The following is a 12,201-nucleotide window of genomic DNA, read 5'->3' on the forward strand; positions in this document are numbered from 1 at the left end:
CTTCGCAGCTGCTGTGTTCTTGGAACTCAGGGCTTTCTGGTTAATAGAGCCCTTACCCTAGGCGTAACTCAAACCTTAAGCCTAGGAAGGAAAATCAGCCTATGGTTCGGGATGGTCTCATGGAAATATCAGTGGTGGCAGCCAAGTTGCGTCACTTTTGCGCTCCCCTTGGGATGCCTTTCGCAGCTGCAGTGTGCCTGGAGCCCAGGGCTTCCTGGTTTTAAAAGTCCTAGGCCTAAGCCTAACAGTAACCCTAGGAAGGTAAATCAGCCGGGTATTAGGGGTCTTCCTAAGGGAAAAGCCGTGAAAGCAGCCATGTTGTGGCACTTCTGCACTCCCTTTGGGATGCCTTTGGCAGATGAAGTAAGCCTGGAACTCAGGGCTTCCTGGTTAAAGAAATCCAAGCCCTAGGCTAAACCCTAACCCTAACCCTAGGCACATAAATCAGCCTAGGTATAGGGATGGTGCCAAGGAAAAAGCTGTGAAAGCTGCCATGTTGTTGCACTTTTGTACTCCCCTTGGGATGCCTTGAACAGCTGCAGTGTGCCTGGAGCTAAGGGCTTCCTAGTTTTAAAAATCCTAGCCCTAGGCCTAAGCCTAACAGTAACCCTGGGAAGGGAAATCAGCCTGGTGTTAGGCTTCTTGCCAAGGAAAAAGCCGTGAAAGCAGCCATGTTGTGGCACTTTTGCACTCCCTTTTGGATGCCTTTCACAGCTCCAGTGTGCCTGGAACTCAGGGCTTCCTGATTTTAAAAATCCTAGCCCTAGGCCGAACCCCAGCCCTAAGACGAGAAAGGCAAATCAACCAGGAATTAGGCATGTCCCCAAGGAAAAAGCTGTGGAGGCAGGCATGTTGTGGTACTTTTGCGCTCTTCTTGGCTAGTCCTTCGCAGCTGCTGTGTTCTTGGAACTCAGGGCTTTCTGGTTAATAGAACGCTTACCCTAGGCGTAACTCAAACCTTAAACCTAGGAAGGAAAATCAGCCTATGGTTCGGGATGGTCTCATGGAAATATCAGTGGTGGCAGCCAAGTTGCGTCACTTTTGCGCTCCCCTTGGGATGCCTTTCGCAGCTGCAGTGTGCCTGGAGCCCAGGGCTTCCTGGTTTTAAAAGTCCTAGGCCTAAGCCTAACAGTAACCCTAGGAAGGTAAATCAGCCGGGTATTAGGGTTCTTCCTAAGGGAAAAGCCGTGAAAGCAGCCATGTTGTGGCACTTCTGCACTCCCTTTGGGATGCCTTTGGCAGATGAAGTAAGCCTGGAACTCAGGGCTTCCTGGTTAAAGAAATCCAAGCCCTAGGCTGAAGCCTAACCCTAACCCTAGGCAGATAAATCAGCCTAGGTATAGGGATGGTGCCAAGGAAAAAGCTGTGAAAGCTGCCATGTTGTTGCACTTTTGTACTCCCCTTGGGATGCCTTGAACAGCTGCAGTGTGCCTGGAGCTAAGGGCTTCCTAGTTTTAAAAATCCTAGCCCTAGGCCTAAGCCTAACAGTAACCCTGGGAAGGTAAATCAGCCTGGTGTTAGGCTTCTTGCCAAGGAAAAAGCCATGAAAGCAGCCATGTTGTGGCACTTTTGCACTCCCTTTTGGATGCCTTTCACAGCTCCAGTGTGCCTGGAACTCAGGGCTTCCTGATTATAAAAATCCTAGCCCTAGGCCGAACCCCAACCCTAAGACGAGAAAGGCAAATCAGCCAGGAATTAGGCATGTCCCCAAGGAAAAAGCTGTGGAGACAGGCATGTTGTGGTACTTTTGCGCTCTTCTTGGGTAGTCCTTCACAGCTGCTGTGTTCTTGGAACTCAGGGCTCTCTGGTAAATAGAGCCCTTACCCTAGGCGTAACTCAAACCTTAACCCTAGGAAGGAAAATCAGCCTATGGTTCGGGATGGTCTCATGGAAATATCAGTGGTGGCAGCCAAGTTGCGTCACTTTTGCGCTCCCCTTGGGATGCCTTTCGCAGCTGCAGTGTGCCTGGAGCCCAGGGCTTCCTGGTTTTAAAAGTCCTAGGCCTAAGTCTAACAGTAACCCTAGGAAGGTAAATCAGCCGGGTATTAGGGTTCTTCCTAAGGGAAAAGCCGTGAAAGCAGCCATGTTGTGGCACTTCTGCACTCCCTTTGGGATGCCTTTGGCAGATGAAGTCAGCCTGGAACTCAGGGCTTCCTGGTTAAAGAAATCCAAGCCCTAGGCTGAACCCTAACCCTAACCCTAGGCAGATAAATCAGCCTAGGTATAGGGATGGTGCCAAGGAAAAAGCTGTGAAAGCTGCCATGTTGTTGCACTTTTGTACTCCCCTTGGGATGCCTTGAACAGCTGCAGTGTGCCTGGAGCCCAGGGCTTCCTAGTTTTAAAAATCCTAGCCCTAGGCCTAAGCCTAACAGTAACCCTGGGAAGGGAAATCAGCCTGGTGTTAGGCTTCTTGCCAAGGAAAAAGCCGTGAAAGCAGCCATGTTGTGGCACTTCTGCACTCCCTTTGGGATGCCTTTGGCAGATGAAGTAAGCCTGGAGCCCAGGGCTTCCTGGTTAAAGAATTCCAAGCCCTAGGGTCAACCATAACCCTAACCGTAGGCAGATAAATCAGCCTAGGTATAGGGATGGTGCCAAGGAAAAAGCTGTGAAAGCTGCCATGTTGTTGCACTTTTGTACTCCCCTTGGGATGCCTTGAACAGCTGCAGTGTGCCTGGAGCCCAGGGCTTCCTAGTTTTAAAAATCCTAGCCCTAGGCCTAAGCCTAACAGTAACCCTGGGAAGGGAAATCAGCCTGGTGTTAGATTTCTTGCCAAGGAAAAAGCCGTGAAAGCAGCCATGTTGTGGCACTTCTGCACTCCCTTTGGGATGCCTTTGGCAGATGAAGTAAGCCTGGAGCCCAGGGCTTCCTGGTTAAAGAATTCCAAGCCCTAGGGTCAACCATAACCCTAACCGTAGGCAGATAAATCAGCCTAGGTATAGGGATGGTGCCAAGGAAAAAGCTGTGAAAGCTGCCATGTTGTTGCACTTTTGTACTCCCCTTGGGATGCCTTGAACAGCTGCAGTGTGCCTGGAGCCCAGGGCTTCCTAGTTTTAAAAATCCTAGCCCTAGGCCTAGGCCTAACAGTAACCCTGGGAAGGGAAATCAGCCTGGTGTTAGGCTTCTTGCCAAGGAAAAAGCCGTGAAAGCAGCCATGTTGTGGCACTTTTGCACTCCCTTTTGGATGCCTTTCACAGCTCCAGTGTGCCTGGAACTCAGGGCTTCCTGATTTTAAAAATCCTAGCCCTAGGCCGAACCCCAACCCTAAGACGAGAAAGGCAAATCAGCCAGGAATTAGGCATGTCCCCAAGGAAAAAGCTGTGGAGGCAGGCATGTTGTGGTACTTTTGCGCTCTTCTTGGCTAGTCCTTCGCAGCTGCTGTGTTCTTGGAACTCAGGGCTTTCTGGTTAATAGAGCCCTTACCCTAGGCGTAACTCAAACCTTAAGCCTAGGAAGGAAAATCAGCCTATGGTTCGGGATGGTCTCATGGAAATATCAGTGGTGGCAGCCAAGTTGCGTCACTTTTGCGCTCCCCTTGGGATGCCTTTCGCAGCTGCAGTGTGCCTGGAGCCCAGGGCTTCCTGGTTTTAAAAGTCCTAGGCCTAAGCCTAACAGTAACCCTAGGAAGGTAAATCAGCCGGGTATTAGGGTTCTTCCTAAGGGAAAAGCCGTGAAAGCAGCCATGTTGTGGCACTTCTGCACTCCCTTTGGGATGCCTTTGGCAGATGAAGTAAGCCTGGAACTCAGGGCTTCCTGGTTAAAGAAATCCAAGCCCTAGGCTGAACCCTAACCCTAACCCTAGGCAGATAAATCAGCCTAGGTATAGGGATGGTGCCAAGGAAAAAGCTGTGAAAGCTGCCATGTTGTTGCACTTTTGTACTCCCCTTGGGATGCCTTGAACAGCTGCAGTGTGCCTGGAGCTAAGGGCTTCCTAGTTTTAAAAATCCTAGCCCTAGGCCTAAGCCTAACAGTAACCCTGGGAAGGCAAATCAGCCTGGTGTTAGGCTTCTTGCCAAGGAAAAAGCCGTGAAAGCAGCCATGTTGTGGCACTTTTGCACTCCCTTTTGGATGCCTTTCACAGCTCCAGTGTGCCTGGAACTCAGGGCTTCCTGATTTTAAAAATCCTAGCCCTAGGCCGAACCCCAACACTAAGACGAGAAAGGCAAATCAGCCAGGAATTAGGCATGTCCCCAAGGAAAAAGCTGTGGAGGCAGGCATGTTGTGGTACTTTTGCGCTCTTCTTGGCTAGTCCTTCGCAGCTGCTGTGTTCTTGGAACTCAGGGCTTTCTGGTTAATAGAACGCTTACCCTAGGCGTAACTCAAACCTTAAGCCTAGGAAGGAAAATCAGCCTATGGTTCGGGATGGTGTCATGGAAATATCAGTGGTGGCAGCCAAGTTGCGTCACTTTTGCGCTCCCCTTGGGATGCCTTTCGCAGCTGCAGTGTGCCTGGAGCCCAGGGCTTCCTGGTTTTAAAAGTCCTAGGCCTAAGCCTAACAGTAACCCTAGGAAGGTAAATCAGCCGGGTATTAGGGTTCTTCCTAAGGGAAAAGCCGTGAAAGCAGCCATGTTGTGGCACTTCTGCACTCCCTTTGGGATGCCTTTGGCAGATGAAGTAAGCCTGGAACTCAGGGCTTCCTGGTTAAAGAAATCCAAGCCCTAGGCTGAACCCTAACCCTAACCCTAGGCAGATAAATCAGCCTAGGTATAGGGATGGTGCCAAGGAAAAAGCTGTGAAAGCTGCCATGTTGTTGCACTTTTGTACTCCCCTTGGGATGCCTTGAACAGCTGCAGTGTGCCTGGAGCTAAGGGCTTCCTAGTTTTAAAAATCCTAGCCCTAGGCCTAAGCCTAACAGTAACCCTGGGAAGGTAAATCAGCCTGGTGTTAGGCTTCTTGCCAAGGAAAAAGCCGTGAAAGCAGCCATGTTGTGGCACTTTTGCACTCCCTTTTGGATGCCTTTCACAGCTCCAGTGTGCCTGGAACTCAGGGCTTCCTGATTATAAAAATCCTAGCCCTAGGCCGAACCCCAACCCTAAGACGAGAAAGGCAAATCAGCCAGGAATTAGGCATGTCCCCAAGGAAAAAGCTGTGGAGACAGGCATGTTGTGGTACTTTTGCGCTCTTCTTGGCTAGTCCTTCGCAGCTGCTGTGTTCTTGGAACTCAGGGCTCTCTGGTAAATAGAGCCCTTACCCTAGGCGTAACTCAAACCTTAACCCTAGGAAGGAAAATCAGCCTATGGTTCGGGATGGTCTCATGGAAATATCAGTGGTGGCAGCCAAGTTGCGTCACTTTTGCGCTCCCCTTGGGATGCCTTTCGCAGCTGCAGTGTGCCTGGAGCCCAGGGCTTCCTGGTTTTAAAAGTCCTAGGCCTAAGCCTAACAGTAACCCTAGGAAGGTAAATCAGCCGGGTATTAGGGTTCTTCCTAAGGGAAAAGCCGTGAAAGCAGCCATGTTGTGGCACTTCTGCACTCCCTTTGGGATGCCTTTGGCAGATGAAGTCAGCCTGGAACTCAGGGCTTCCTGGTTAAAGAAATCCAAGCCCTAGGCTGAAGCCTAACCCTAACCCTAGGCAGATAAATCAGCCTAGGTATAGGGATGGTGCCAAGGAAAAAGCTGTGAAAGCTGCCATGTTGTTGCACTTTTGTACTCCCCTTGGGATGCCTTGAACAGCTGCAGTGTGCCTGGAGCCCAGGGCTTCCTAGTTTTAAAAATCCTAGCCCTAGGCCTAAGCCTAACAGTAACCCTGGGAAGGTAAATCAGCCTGGTGTTAGGCTTCTTGCCAAGGAAAAAGCCGTGAAAGCAGCCATGTTGTGGCACTTCTGCACTCCCTTTGGGATGCCTTTGGCAGATGAAGTAAGCCTGGAGCCCAGGGCTTCCTGGTTAAAGAATTCCAAGCCCTAGGGTCAACCATAACCCTAACCGTAGGCAGATAAATCAGCCTAGGTATAGGGATGGTGCCAAGGAAAAAGCTGTGAAAGCTGCCATGTTGTTGCACTTTTGTACTCCCCTTGGGATGCCTTGAACAGCTGCAGTGTGCCTGGAGCCCAGGGCTTCCTAGTTTTAAAAATCCTAGCCCTAGGCCTAAGCCTAACAGTAACCCTGGGAAGGGAAATCAGCCTGGTGTTAGACTTCTTGCCAAGGAAAAAGCCGTGAAAGCAGCCATGTTGTGGCACTTCTGCACTCCCTTTGGGATGCCTTTGGCAGATGAAGTAAGCCTGGAGCCCAGGGCTTCCTGGTTAAAGAATTCCAAGCCCTAGGGTCAACCATAACCCTAACCGTAGGCAGATAAATCAGCCTAGGTATAGGGATGGTGCCAAGGAAAAAGCTGTGAAAGCTGCCATGTTGTTGCACTTTTGTACTCCCCTTGGGATGCCTTGAACAGCTGCAGTGTGCCTGGAGCCCAGGGCTTCCTAGTTTTAAAAATCCTAGCCCTAGGCCTAGGCCTAACAGTAACCCTGGGAAGGGAAATCAGCCTGGTGTTAGGCTTCTTGCCAAGGAAAAAGCCGTGAAAGCAGCCATGTTGTGGCACTTTTGCACTCCCTTTTGGATGCCTTTCACAGCTCCAGTGTGCCTGGAACTCAGGGCTTCCTGATTTTAAAAATCCTAGCCCTAGGCCGAACCCCAACCCTAAGACGAGAAAGGCAAATCAGCCAGGAATTAGGCATGTCCCCAAGGAAAAAGCTGTGGAGGCAGGCATGTTGTGCTACTTTTGCGCTCTTCTTGGGTAGTCCTTCACAGCTGCTGTGTTCTTGGAACTCAGGGCTTTCTGGTTAATAGAACCCTTACCCTAGGCGTAACTCAAACCTTAAGCCTAGGAAGGAAAATCAGCCTATGGTTCGGGATGCTCCCATGGAAATATCAGTGCTGGCAGCCAAGTTGCGTCACTTTTGCGCTCCCCTTGGGATGCCTTTCGCAGCTGCAGTGTGCCTGGAGCCCAGGGCTTCCTGGTTTTAAAAGTCCTAGGCCTAAGCCTAACAGTAACCCTAGGAAGGTAAATCAGCCGGGTATTAGGGTTCTTCCTAAGGGAAAAGCCGTGAAAGCAGCCATGTTGTGGCACTTCTGCACTCCCTTTGGGATGCCTTTGGCAGATGAAGTAAGCCTGGAACTCAGGGCTTCCTGGTTAAAGAAATCCAAGCCCTAGGCTGAACCCTAACCCTAACCCTAGGCAGATAAATCAGCCTACGTATAGGGATGGTGCCAAGGAAAAAGCTGTGAAAGCTGCCATGTTGTTGCACTTTTGTACTCCCCTTGGGATGCCTTGAACAGCTGCAGTTTGCCTGGAGCCCAGGGCTTCCTAGTTTTAAAAATCCTAGCCCTAGGCCTAAGCCTAACAGTAACCCTGGGAAGGTAAATCAGCCGGGTATTAGGGTTCTTCCTAAGGGATAAGCCGTGAAAGCAGCCATGTTTTGGCACTTCTGCACTCCCTTTGGGATGCCTTTGGCAGATGAAGTAAGCCTGGAACTCAGGGCTTCCTGGTTAAAGAAATCCAAGCCCTAGGCTGAACCCTAACCCTAACCCTAGGCAGATAAATCAGCCTAGGTATAGGGATGGTGCCAAGGAAAAAGCTGTGAAAGCTGCCATGTTGTTGCACTTTTGTACTCCCCTTGGGATGCCTTGAACAGCTGCAGTGTGCCTGGAGCCCAGGGCTTCCTAGTTTTAAAAATCCTAGCCCTAGGCCTAAGCCTAACAGTAACCCTGGGAAGGTAAATCAGCCTGGTGTTAGGCTTCTTGCCAAGGAAAAAGCCGTGAAAGCAGCCATGTTGTGGCACTTTTGCACTCCCTTTTGGATGCCTTTCACAGCTCCAGTGTGCCTGGAACTCAGGGCTTCCTGATTTTAAAAATCCTAGCCCTAGGCCGAACCCCAACCCTAAGACGAGAAAGGCAAATCAGCCAGGATTTAGGCATATCCCAAAGGAAAAAGCTGTGGAGGCAGGCATGTTGTGGTACTTTTGCGCTCTTCTTGGCTAGTTCTTCGCAGCTGCTGTCTTCTTGGAACTCAGGGCTTTCTGGTTAATAGAGCCCTTACCCTAGGCGTAACTCAAACCTTAAGCCTAGGAAGGAAAATCAGCCTATGGTTCGGGATGGTCTCATGGAAATATCAGTGGTGGCAGCCAAGTTGCGTCACTTTTGCGCTCCCCTTGGGATGCCTTTCGCAGCTGCAGTGTGCCTGGAGCCCAGGGCTTCCTGGTTTTAAAAGTCCTAGGCCTAAGCCTAACAGTAACCCTAGGAAGGTAAATCAGCCGGGTATTAGGGGTCTTCCTAAGGGAAAAGCCGTGAAAGCAGCCATGTTGTGGCACTTCTGCACTCCCTTTGGGATGCCTTTGGCAGATGAAGTAAGCCTGGAACTCAGGGCTTCCTGGTTAAAGAAATCCAAGCCCTAGGCTAAACCCTAACCCTAACCCTAGGCACATAAATCAGCCTAGGTATAGGGATGGTGCCAAGGAAAAAGCTGTGAAAGCTGCCATGTTGTTGCACTTTTGTACTCCCCTTGGGATGCCTTGAACAGCTGCAGTGTGCCTGGAGCTAAGGGCTTCCTAGTTTTAAAAATCCTAGCCCTAGGCCTAAGCCTAACAGTAACCCTGGGAAGGGAAATCAGCCTGGTGTTAGGCTTCTTGCCAAGGAAAAAGCCGTGAAAGCAGCCATGTTGTGGCACTTTTGCACTCCCTTTTGGATGCCTTTCACAGCTCCAGTGTGCCTGGAACTCAGGGCTTCCTGATTTTAAAAATCCTAGCCCTAGGCCGAACCCCAGCCCTAAGACGAGAAAGGCAAATCAGCCAGGAATTAGGCATGTCCCCAAGGAAAAAGCTGTGGAGGCAGGCATGTTGTGGTACTTTTGCGCTCTTCTTGGCTAGTCCTTCGCAGCTGCTGTGTTCTTGGAACTCAGGGCTTTCTGGTTAATAGAACGCTTACCCTAGGCGTAACTCAAACCTTAAGCCTAGGAAGGAAAATCAGCCTATGGTTCGGGATGGTGTCATGGAAATATCAGTGGTGGCAGCCAAGTTGCGTCACTTTTGCGCTCCCCTTGGGATGCCTTTCGCAGCTGCAGTGTGCCTGGAGCCCAGGGCTTCCTGGTTTTAAAAGTCCTAGGCCTAAGCCTAACAGTAACCCTAGGAAGGTAAATCAGCCGGGTATTAGGGTTCTTCCTAAGGGAAAAGCCGTGAAAGCAGCCATGTTGTGGCACTTCTGCACTCCCTTTGGGATGCCTTTGGCAGATGAAGTAAGCCTGGAACTCAGGGCTTCCTGGTTAAAGAAATCCAAGCCCTAGGCTGAACCCTAACCCTAACCCTAGGCACATAAATCAGCCTACGTATAGGGATGGTGCCAAGGAAAAAGCTGTGAAAGCTGCCATGTTGTTGCACTTTTGTACTCCCCTTGGGATGCCTTGAACAGCTGCAGTGTGCCTGGAGCTAAGGGCTTCCTAGTTTTAAAAATCCTAGCCCTAGGCCTAAGCCTAACAGTAACCCTGGGAAGGTAAATCAGCCTGGTGTTAGGCTTCTTGCCAAGGAAAAAGCCGTGAAAGCAGCCATGTTGTGGCACTTTTGCACTCCCTTTTGGATGCCTTTCACAGCTCCAGTGTGCCTGGAACTCAGGGCTTCCTGATTTTAAAAATCCTAGCCCTAGGCCGAACCCCAACCCTAAGACGAGAAGGGAAAATCAGCCAGGAATTAGGCATGTCCCCAAGGAAAAAGCTGTGGAGGCAGGCATGTTGTGGTACTTTTGCGCTCTTCTTGGCTAGTCCTTCGCAGCTGCTGTGTTCTTGGAACTCAGGGCTCTCTGGTAAATAGAGCCCTTACCCTAGGCGTAACTCAAACCTTAACCCTAGGAAGGAAAATCAGCCTATGGTTCGGGATGGTCTCATGGAAATATCAGTGGTGGCAGCCAAGTTGCGTCACTTTTGCGCTCCCCTTGGGATGCCTTTCGCAGCTGCAGTGTGCCTGGAGCCCAGGGCTTCCTGGTTTTAAAAGTCCTAGGCCTAAGCCTAACAGTAACCCTAGGAAGGTAAATCAGCCGGGTATTAGGGTTCTTCCTAAGGGAAAAGCCGTGAAAGCAGCCATGTTGTGGCACTTCTGCACTCCCTTTGGGATGCCTTTGGCAGATGAAGTCAGCCTGGAACTCAGGGCTTCCTGGTTAAAGAAATCCAAGCCCTAGGCTGAACCCTAACCCTAACCCTAGGCAGATAAATCAGACTAGGTATAGGGATGGTGCCAAAAAACAAGCTGTGAAAGCTGCCATGTTGTTGCACTTTTGTACTCCCCTTGGGATGCCTTGAACAGCTGCAGTGTGCCTGGAGCCCAGGGCTTCCTAGTTTTAAAAATCCTAGCCCTAGGCCTAAGCCTAACAGTAACCCTGGGAAGGGAAATCAGCCTGGTGTTAGGGTTCTTGCCAAGGAAAAAGCCGTGAAAGCAGCCATGTTGTGGCACTTCTGCACTCCCTTTGGGATGCCTTTGGCAGATGAAGTAAGCCTGGAGCCCAGGGCTTCCTGGTTAAAGAATTCCAAGCCCTAGGGTCAACCATAACCCTAACCGTAGGCAGATAAATCAGCCTAGGTATAGGGATGGTGCCAAGGAAAAAGCTGTGAAAGCTGCCATGTTGTTGCACTTTTGTACTCCCCTTGGGATGCCTTGAACAGCTGCACTGTGCCTGGAGCCCAGGGCTTCCAAGTTTTAAAAATCCTAGCCCTAGGCCTAAGCCTAACAGTAACCCTGGGAAGGGAAATCAGCCTGGTGTTAGACTTCTTGCCAAGGAAAAAGCCGTGAAAGCAGCCATGTTGTGGCACTTTTGCACTCCCTTTTGGATGCCTTTCACAGCTCCAGTGTGCCTGGAACTCAGGGCTTCCTGATTTTAAAAATCCTAGCCCTAGGCCGAACCCCAACCCTAAGACGAGAAAGGCAAATCAGCCAGGAATTAGGCATGTCCCCAAGGAAAAAGCTGTGGAGGCAGGCATGTTGTGCTACTTTTGCGCTCTTCTTGGCTAGTCCTTCGCAGCTGCTGTGTTCTTGGAACTCAGGGCTTTCTGGTTAATAGAACCCTTACCCTAGGCGTAACTCAAACCTTAAGCCTAGGAAGGAAAATCAGCCTATGGTTCGGGATGCTCCCATGGAAATATCAGTGGTGGCAGCCAAGTTGCGTCACTTTTGCGCTCCCCTTGGGATGCCTTTCGCAGCTGCAGTGTGCCTGGAGCCCAGGGCTTCCTGGTTTTAAAAGTCCTAGGCCTAAGCCTAACAGTAACCCTAGGAAGGTAAATCAGCCGGGTATTAGGGTTCTTCCTAAGGGAAAAGCCGTGAAAGCAGCCATGTTGTGGCACTTCTGCACTCCCTTTGGGATGCCTTTGGCAGATGAAGTAAGCCTGGAACTCAGGGCTTCCTGGTTAAAGAAATCCAAGCCCTAGGCTGAACCCTAACCCTAACCCTAGGCAGATAAATCAGCCTACGTATAGGGATGGTGCCAAGGAAAAAGCTGTGAAAGCTGCCATGTTGTTGCACTTTTGTACTCCCCTTGGGATGCCTTGAACAGCTGCAGTGTGCCTGGAGCTAAGGGCTTCCTAGTTTTAAAAATCCTAGCCCTAGGCCTAAGCCTAACAGTAACCCTGGGAAGGTAAATCAGCCTGGTGTTAGGCTTCTTGCCAAGGAAAAAGCCGTGAAAGCAGCCATGTTGTGGCACTTTTGCACTCCCTTTTGGATGCCTTTCACAGCTCCAGTGTGCCTGGAACTCAGGGCTTCCTGATTTTAAAAATCCTAGCCCTAGGCCGAACCCCAACCCTAAGACGAGAAGGGAAAATCAGCCAGGAATTAGGCATGTCCCCAAGGAAAAAGCTGTGGAGGCAGGCATGTTGTGGTACTTTTGCGCTCTTCTTGGCTAGTCCTTCGCAGCTGCTGTGTTCTTGGAACTCAGGGCTCTCTGGTAAATAGAGCCCTTACCCTAGGCGTAACTCAAACCTTAACCCTAGGAAGGAAAATCAGGCTATGGTTCGGGATGGTCTCATGGAAATATCAGTGGTGGCAGCCAAGTTGCGTCACTTTTGCGCTCCCCTTGGGATGCCTTTCGCAGCTGCAGTGTGCCTGGAGCCCAGGGCTTCCTGGTTTTAAAAGTCCTAGGCCTAAGCCTAACAGTAACCCTAGGAAGGTAAATCAGCCGGGTATTAGGGTTCTTCCTAAGGGAAAAGCCGTGAAAGCAGCCATGTTGTGGCACTTCTGCACTCCCTT

The sequence above is a fragment of the Ammospiza caudacuta genome, chromosome 27 (genome assembly GCF_027887145.1).
Source record: "Ammospiza caudacuta isolate bAmmCau1 chromosome 27, bAmmCau1.pri, whole genome shotgun sequence".
Taxonomy (NCBI): Eukaryota; Metazoa; Chordata; class Aves; order Passeriformes; family Passerellidae; genus Ammospiza; species Ammospiza caudacuta.